The sequence below is a fragment of the Physella acuta genome, unplaced genomic scaffold (genome assembly GCF_028476545.2).
Source record: "Physella acuta isolate Inbredline_101_S28 unplaced genomic scaffold, ASM2847654v3 ptg000678l, whole genome shotgun sequence".
NCBI lineage: Eukaryota > Metazoa > Mollusca > Gastropoda > Physidae > Physella > Physella acuta.
In genome coordinates this window covers 1-9309 of record NW_026732197.1, presented here as the reverse complement: position 1 = coordinate 9309, position 9309 = coordinate 1, and the positions used below count along the sequence as shown (strand labels likewise).

At 38.4% G+C, this 9309-nt stretch overlaps 1 long non-coding RNA gene and 1 other non-coding gene across 2 annotated transcripts; both read left to right on the top strand.

The window, feature by feature from the left end:
- The first annotated feature begins 2844 nt into the window (after positions 1–2844).
- On the top strand, positions 2845–2983 carry LOC131949241 (U4 spliceosomal RNA). Its single transcript, XR_009388136.1, has one exon. It is a non-coding gene; the product is annotated as a U4 spliceosomal RNA (small nuclear RNA).
- Positions 2984–3753: 770 nt separating this feature from the next.
- LOC131949232 (uncharacterized) lies at positions 3754–7936 on the top strand. Its single transcript, XR_009388135.1, has 3 exons — positions 3754–3821; positions 4752–4842; positions 7826–7936. It is a non-coding gene; the product is annotated as an uncharacterized LOC131949232 (long non-coding RNA).
- Positions 7937–9309: the final 1373 nt, after the last annotated feature.

Sequence of the window (9309 nt, the reverse complement as noted above, 5' to 3'; positions counted from 1 at the left end):
TTTTTACCAATGTTTCAAAGTCTATTTTTAAAAATCCCCTTGTTGTATTTTTTATCATATGTCTTTGTTAATACTAATGTATGGATGTACATATATGTTCAAATGAAAGTATATGTTAATACTTTATATTGGTTATTTGTATCAGATCTATAGGTATCAGTTTAAAACTGTTATCATAGTGAGTTTTATAATTGTACTTCAATTTTTGTTGTCTGTTAAATTATTTTAATCTTAATTATATAATTTTATTTCATCATCAACTTTTCCCGTTCTTGCCCAAGAAACATGAGGCAGATGAAGTAGAGTTAATCTATTTCAGGGACATCTGCATATAAAGCGATGGTGTGGTCAGCACTATGCCCTGTCGCCTTTGCTTTCCCTAATGTGAGTGAAGTACCCATCAGAGCAGGGTGGACTCAAGGGCATTCTACTCACTTAAATCCAGATTAAAACTCGAGTCTTACGGGTTAGCACCTCTAGGCCATGCCGTCCCCATAATTTTATTTAAGGTATTCCAATATTGCTAATCCAATTTGTACTTAATGTCTGTACATCTATTGTTTGAAGTCACACAGTAGGCTTCTAGTCATTAAGTTGAGTCGAAGGGTTATGTATTATGGTTTGCTATATGTTGTTTTACTGGATAAATTTTAAAAAAAAGAATATCATAAGTCTATGTTGGTGATCATTGTCCTACAATAAAAGCTACAAAATTCCTGTAATAAAAAAATATGATTTTTGTTCTTTCTTAAATGTACAAGACATTGTACGTTTTATTTATTAATTCATAATTAGCCTACTTATTTATTAAATGTTATTGATTTTTTTTTTTTTTTGCCTAGTTTGAGTCATGACTAAAAATTGTACTGTAATAGTTGTTAGTTATGATGTGTAGTAATTTTATTTCTAGCTCATCTTTTTAGAACTACATAGTTATAATTATTATTAATTAGGCCTATCTATTAGGCTACCTATATCTGTTGCTGATTTATATTTAGTAAATTTAATGATGAGCTAGATCTAGGTGGGGGGTGACACCAAGGCAAAAAATAGCAAAATATATAGAGAAAAACTTGAGGGGGGGATGCAAATCGAAAATTTGAAAGTTTGTCCCCGGGAAGGGTCGCTACGCCTCTGGGGGGGTGACACCATTAAGTGCCGCACCGGGTGACACCCGACCTCGCTACGCCACTGATACACAGTGCTAATGTTCATTTATACTTTGTACCCTTCAATAATATCATTTTAGCTTGTTCTGTTCCAACAAAATAATTTTTAAAATCCAACTTCGTACAACAGAGCAATTATCCCAATATATACAAAACTAACCTTTGTTCTCCAAAACAAAAATACTAAACCCAACTTTGTTATTCTAAACAAAATACAAAACCCAACTTTGATCTACAAAACAAAATACTAAACTTTAACTTAGGCCTAAAAAAACAAGGACTGTAAGAAAAAAAGTCAAGGGAAAAAAATCATGGGAAAAATATCACAAATGTGTATTTGCATGGAGTTTGTTAATACTCTTATGTATTAAATATTCAGAAAGTGAAAATCAACTTACTATTAATTAAATGTAATGTAAACATTTTAGATATATTTGCCGTAGGTTGTATACGTATAGTAATATTCATAATATTCGTAAAAATATTTAGTATGAAGTATGTAGGTTTTAATTCAACTATACATATAGGGGCTAATATTTAATAGAATGTTCCCAGCTTGGTTTTCATCAAGTTTTTAAATGGCGCCAGTCGTAGTTAATGTTACTTGCTGCCCTCAACTCATCACAACAATAGATCAACCACCTGTACTGCCCTCATGTATCACACTCACTACATAGCAAAGAGCAGCGTTAAACCAGAAAGCCAACACGGTACAAAGGCTGTCATTGACGCCGAATGCCAACAACAAACAATATGAAAGGACTGAGTAGAAGCCGACCAAGCTAAGGCCTACGGCAAAAAAAAAAACATGCAAAACACAATGATGTATCTAAATTTCTTTTAATTTTTCTACCGCATATTTAACTAAATACGTAGGTTGATGTTGCTGTGTAAATTATCTTACAGGAAAATCACCACCCACATTAATAAACACCTACAATTTTACAAGTCTCAACAATTAAATAAAATATTTCTTAGAATATTTTTGTGACTTTTCTGTGACTTTATTTCTGTGACTTTTTTCCTCACAAAAACTTTTTTTTCTGTTTTTTTCCCCTGTAACTTTTTCCTGCTGTTTTTGAGACTTAGAATACTTAGATACGAGAGGATGTATGAAATACTTTAATTTACATGCAAGAAAACGCGTTAATGGTCCACTTTTCGTTTTTTTTTTAATTAAACGTATTTAAAATTAATGTAAAGACAGTAACATAGGCCTCGGAACTATAAAGAGTGAGGATTGGTAAGATTTCACGTAAACGATTTTTCAAGACATTTTATGAAACTTGTTTGTGCATTAATATTCTTCCATTTGTTAGACAATGGTTTTTTTAATAGGCCTAATTAATGTAAATTATGTAAATAGTAGGTTTCTTTGATTACTTCCCTTATCAAAAACAAAAGACCATTCTGGGTTACCTCCTTCTTCAAATCGCAAAATTTCTCAAGAAAATGATAAATAAGTGTATCTTATCAAATATATTTCTAGTATTGTAGATACATTATTTATATTATGTACATTAAATTAAAAAAAAATGTTTGTAACCGACTTTCATTGATTTATCATAGAACTATTATAAACTTATATTTAAGTTTTAGTATATTCTAAAAGAGTCAACCATAAGAATTTAACAGCAGAAGATACATGGGGTGTAGATTGAGCGTAATCATCTTTGTCTTTGCGCAGTGGCGGTACCATAGCCAATGAGGTTTTACCGAGGCGTGGTTATTGCTAGTTGAAAACTATTCCCAATACCCCGCACAGACGACCTTCACTGGTCGGCTCGTGCAATTTTTAACGGCTTCCTCAGGAGGCTTATATTAATATAAATAGAGTGGACTTGCTTGAACAACTCAACTCCCATCGTCCCACCACCAAAGTAATTCGCAATTACCGATTTTATAAATGTAAATAGAGGACTGTAAAAAAAACAAAGTAATGTTAAAAAAATAACTTCAACAATTACAAGAGAAGCGGTCAATCGTTATTTTTTTTCCCCTCGCGTCAAAGTGAAAGTTGGTTGGTGCTCGACGAGTTATAAATAAACCCCTTTTTTGGGGTGACCGGAAAAGAGGTGCAAAACAGAGGCGTAGCGAGGGGGTGGGGGGTACATATGTCCCCGGGCGCCGACCTTAGGGGGCGCCAAAATGGGTTGTAAAAACAAATTAAAATATCATTTTAGCTGCAGTTTTGCACTATAAATATTTTAAAAAATATAGGGGGGGGGGGGGGAGTGCAAATTGAAAGTTTGAGGGGGGGGGGGTGCAAATTGAAAGGCTTTTGCCGAGGGGGGGGGGCGCCAAATTGAAAGTTTGTGCCCGGCTGCTGCGCCCCTGATGCAAAACTAAATAGGCATATCCCAAGACGAGAGGGGATTTTGTTTTGTTTATCAACAGACTTCGACCTACTTTTCAAACGAAATTCCCCGTATTTTAAAATCGGGAATTTCCATTTATCAGTAATAGCTAGCCACCAACAAAAGCATTTTAAAAATAAGCACGGAAGCCTTCACAACAAAGGCAATGAGTTGCTAGCTGACATCTTGCTACTGATGTAGACCTATACGGGATATCACAGCCAGTTTTAGGACTGTGGGGACATACATTGCTAGCCTGGATAGTACATCAAGTGATACGCACTTCACATAGAAGGTATTTGATCAAATAGCTTGTCATTCATTATTATTAAGCTTGGTAGTGTTGGTTTCAGGTAAGGCATTTGTGCTTCAAAATTTTTATTTTATTTTAATCCGTGTTTCTTCCAGGCATCTCTTCGGGGGTTAAGGGGGGGTGGGGGTGGGGGGGTGGGGGGGGGGGGGGCTGCCCTCCGAAGAAAGTCTACCGCCCCCCCCCCCCCCGAACGAAAAGGGAAATTTATATAGAAAATATATACTTTTTACCAGTGTCCGCCCTCCACCCCCCCCTTCCCCCCCCCCCCCCCCCCCCCCCCCCGAAAATATCAAGTTCCTCCCCGGAGAAAAAAGTCTGGAAGAAACACTGGGTTTAATACCAAGCAATCATCAAGTTAGAAAAACTAAAAATAATAAACTGTAAAAAAATCTATCGTAATATAATGGCTTACCAGTATATTTATTTTAAAGCGAACAATCATAAAATGTTCAATTTTAAAGTTAACAGAAATTTATTTAAAAAAACAACACAACATCTAATTCTTTATTACCATACACGAAGGGAGACCTGAAAGGAAGCTATTATAAAATTTACAAAGTATCACTCATCTTTAACAAATCACTATAGTAGGGCCCTATATCATATGGCACGGCCTCAACTCTCTTCAACCATGAGACCGTACACTGCCCACCCACCCTTCACCCCCACGCCGAACCTAGTATGAGAATTTTTTAAAACATAAAATATACAAGCCTACTTTAACCAGTCCCCCCCCCCCCCCCCACCCCACCACCACCGGGAAGAAAACATTAAAAAATTTGTAACTTAAATATAGATGACATGGATTTCGACAAGTATCCCCCCACCCCACACACTCACATATTCAAGGTTCTAGTTACCCCCTCCCCCATACTGAGAAAATAAATGTCTGAAAGAAACTCTGAATTTCAGATTGGACGTTGTGCCAGTCACCATGTCTGACTCAGCAGAAGCCGCCAACAGCTGCATACGTTTTGTCTTCGGCGACATCGCTAACCAGAAAGTTTGTATTGGTTTAGTGCTGAGGTTTTTTTTTTTTACTGTTTACATTGTGATAGTATTGGTCTAGTGCAGAGTTTTTTTTTTACTGTTTACATTGTGATAGTATTGGTTTAGTGCAGAGTTTTTGACTAGTTACATTGTTTAGGATAGTATTGGTCTATTACGGAGTTTTTAACTGCTGACATTGTTTAGGATAGTATTGGTTTAGTGCAGAGTTTTTTTTTTACAGTTTACATTGTGATAGTATTGGTTTAGTGCAGAGTTTTTAATTGCTGACATTGTTTAGGATAGTCTTGGTTTATTACGGAGTTTTATGACTGTTGACATTGTTTAGGATAGTATTGGTTTAGTGCAGAGTTTTTAACTGTTGACATTGTTTAGGGTAGTATTGGTCTATTACGGATTTTTCGATACCACAAGCCCAGCATTGAAGCGTCAGCAGAGGCGTAGCGACCCTTCCCGGCGCCCGGGGACAAACTTTAAATTTTCAATTTGCACCCCCTCCCCTTCTCAAACTTTAAAATTGCACCCCCTCAAACTTTCAATTTGCTACCCCCCCCCCTCAAACTTTCAATTAGTTTTTTAAACCTCTTTTAGCGCCCCGGGACATATGTACCCCCCCCCCCCCCCTCGCTACGCCTCTGAGCGTCACTGCCTTGTAGTGCTATGAGCTAAAGATCGTATCATCAAACGAAATGGGTTTGGGGAGAATAAAGACTACAATAAAGATTAGCTTTTTGTTTCCATTTTACTTGAAATAGTTTGGTCCAAATGTTTAACATATTTTTCAAGTGGTGGGAAAATTTTTGTTATTGTGTTTGGTCGGGCTTAGCCCCCCCCCCCCCCCCGAAATTTTTTTACCGCCCTTCCCCCCCCCCCCCCCCCCCGAACGAAATGAAATTTATATAATTTATATAGAAAATATATACTTTTAACAGTGTCCGCCACCCCGAAGAAGGTCTACCACCCCCCCCCCCGAAAATTTCAAGTGCCCCCCCCCCCCCCCCCGGAGAAAAAAAGTCTGGAAGAAACACTGGTCGGACCCATTCAATATTGAAGCGATTTCAGCTGATTTTTCTTAAAACCTTTACCCGAATATCGTCACATTGTCTTAAACAATCTACCACCCCACCACACCATTCCCGTGCCTATAGCAAACGTCTATCAAATGTCAATAATTGTATTCGTTAGACGATGACGTGTTGAGAGTTGGGTAGGGATCAAGGCTTTCAACCCGGAAGTATTAAGTCCAGGTCACGAATCAATTACCCCACCCAGCTCTGATCACTGCATGCCTCGCGTTAGGGAAAGTAAAGGCGGCTATGTATAGAACCTGACACTAGTTAAAGTCTATGTTTACTATATAAATTACATCTCGTTCGGGGGGGGGGGGGGGGGTGTAGACTTTCTTCGAGGGGGCGGACCCCCCCCCCCCCCCCCGAAGAGATGCCTGGAAGAAACTGCCCCCGAAGAAAGTTTACCGCCCCCCCCCCCCCCCCGAACGAAATGGAATTTATATAGAAAACATATACTTTTACCTGTGTCGTCGTCCCCCCCCCACCCCCCCACCCCGAGAAAAAAGTCTGGAAGAAATACTGATCCCTTTATAGGCCGAGGACACAGAAACATATTTGTTCTATTTACTTTACTTTTAAATTTTGTGAAAATTGTTTGGGAAAAGGTCCTCTCTTCATGTGTCTACAACGTTCTACTCATCTGTTTTTCCGAACTCATCTAAACACTTACGTCACTGTGTTCTTTATTGCGTTGATCGTATTTCTGCTACAAAAAAGGCGAACTCTACTTCAATGACTGTCAAATAGATTTTTTAAATTTTACATGAAACATCTTGTGGTCCATGACCAACTTTCCCCTCTAAGAGGAAAAAGCTGGAGTGCAATGTGTATTTTGTGTGCGCGGTGTTCTAAAAGTCTTTTACAAGAATTATGTATTGTCAGTGGCGTAGCTAGGTCGGGTGTCACCCGGTGCGGCACTTAATGGTGTCACCCCCCAGTGACCCTTCCCGGGGACAAACTTTCTTCAAGTTTTCGATTTGCACCCCCTCAAACTTTCGATTTGCACCCCCCTCACGTTTTTCTCTATATATTTTTGCTATCTTTTGCCTTGTTGTCACCCCCCTAAATGGTGTCACCCGGTGTGGTCCGCCCCCCCCCCCCTCGCTGCGCCTCTGTGTATTGTTACAAAATGACTGCACGGCAGGCTCAAAACTGATGCGCGGTCGCGCAACCGCGCAGATTAGCGGGAACATTGTCCATGACGTAGTTCATCTTTTCCGTTCATGGGGGACAGATGAAGTAGAGCTCACCTGTTTCGATAACCTCGTTATATGAAGGATATCGTGGTCACACCTATACCTAGCCGCCTTTGTTTCCATAAAGTGAGCCAGGTACTCATCAGAGCTGGTTGGACTCAGGGAAGTCCTACAGACCCATCTCGATATCCGATCTCGAGACTTTTGGGTAAACAGTTGTGGGATAGACTTAGATGTTGCAATTATATCCTTTCTCTGGAAGCAGTGTTTCTTTCAGTCTTTCTTTTTCGAGGTTGGGGTGGGGGGGGGGGGGGAGGCACTTAAAATTTCACGGGAGCGGGGGGTTGGATTAAATTTTCCTGGGAGGAGGGAGGCGGACACCAGAGGCGTAGCGACCCTTCCCGGCGCCCGGGGACAAACTTTCACCCCCCCTCAAGATTTCGATTTGCACCCCCTCCCCCTCAAACTTTCGATATGCACCCCCCTCAACCTTTCAATTTATTTTTCCGACCCCTTTTGGCGCCCCCTAAGATCGGCGCCCGGAAACATGTCCCCCCCCCCCGCCCCCCCCCTCGCTACGCTACTGGCGGACACTGATAAAAGTATATATTTCCTATGTCACTTCTGTTTCGTTCGAGGGCGGGGGGGGGGGGGGTGGTGTAGACATTCGAAAGAGCAAGCGTAAATCTAAAACTGTATTTGTTACCCAAAGGCGGATGCGATAGTCTGCTCTATAATGAGAGATAAACAAATGAGGAACTGTGAGATAGCCAGGTATCTGAAGAAGAAGACAGGGGCTAGCGTACAGGACATTCTGGATCAGGTGAGAGCTATAAATAGAAATCTGAAAGTGGTTTGAGAAGTGGGGGACGGTGGGAGTTCTTTTATTTTTTTTAAACTAACAGCTCGGCAAAAAGGAATGATAACAAAAAAAAAACCAACGTAAACAGAGGAATTTCCGAGCATGGTAGCTTCATTTTTCAATGTTATTTCAATATGCTATTCTATTCCAACATAGTTTTAATTAAGCTGTATTGGAGGACCTCTTTTTTTCTTCTTGATAGTCGACTACAGACTAAGAATGGACAGATAACAATTTTTAGAGCTACTATTATCGGGTTTTAAAGCAAAAATTTTAGTCGTAGGTGGTGTCAACCTCATGTAGAACGAATTACTCAAGATTGGGAAAAAAAAAATAGGGAAACTTTATAATAATATGCTTTTGAATGCACGGAAAAATTAAAATAAAACTAACTATACACGTGTTTGTTTTATTATAGTAAAAATGTTTAACAAGAAACTTTTTTAAAAAGATAGTTTTGAAAACTGTACATGAGGATAATATATTACTTTTCATAGGGAGTTCAATAATAGGTTTATTTTTTTTTAACATAATATAAAACCTTTGTTCAATTTTCATCATTGGGCGCCCAGCTTTTTATTTTTAGTCATACCAGCATAATATAACTTTAGTTAAGTTACACCAAACTAAATTTTTTTTTAATTTATTAATAAATATTCCTCATTTGTGATTTTTACTTTTTCGTATACGAAGTATAGAGAAAGTATTGTAATCCTGCAAAAAAAAAAAAAAAATCGAGATGTTTGCAAATCTCGACTTTCTACACCTCCCTGAGTCGGAATACATAGTTTTGCAATCTTGTCTGTATGTCTGTTTGTAGGTGCGTCTCTGTGTGTGTGTGTTTCTGTAAGCAAGATAACTTGAGTACCGTTACAGCTTTGTTGATGAAATTTCATATATAAGTATTGTATCAAATGTGTAGAACCATATCAACTTTTAAGCAATTTCTGATAACCGGAAGTGGAACTTTTTCTACTTCAGTGTTTTAACTGTTAAGATAAATAAATGAAATTTCACATGTACGTAAAAAATGTAACTATCTGCCTTCTATCAAATTTTGAGTAATTTCCGTTGACTAGAAGTACTAATTTACGCTATTTCCGATTTCTCAAACAAACGCTTGTAAATTTATAAAATACTAATTATATTCCGCACTATTATGCACATTTTGCTTTGCATTCGCTTGGTGCGCAATTCTTTTTTCTACGAGATTTTATTCTATTTTGAAAAGCTTAAGTAATTAAAAAACATGTCTATATCCCGCGTTGCCATCCCACGTGGTGTTTTATAAAAGAATATTCGAAAAAGTTTATTGGAAAAATAACTCCCGGTTT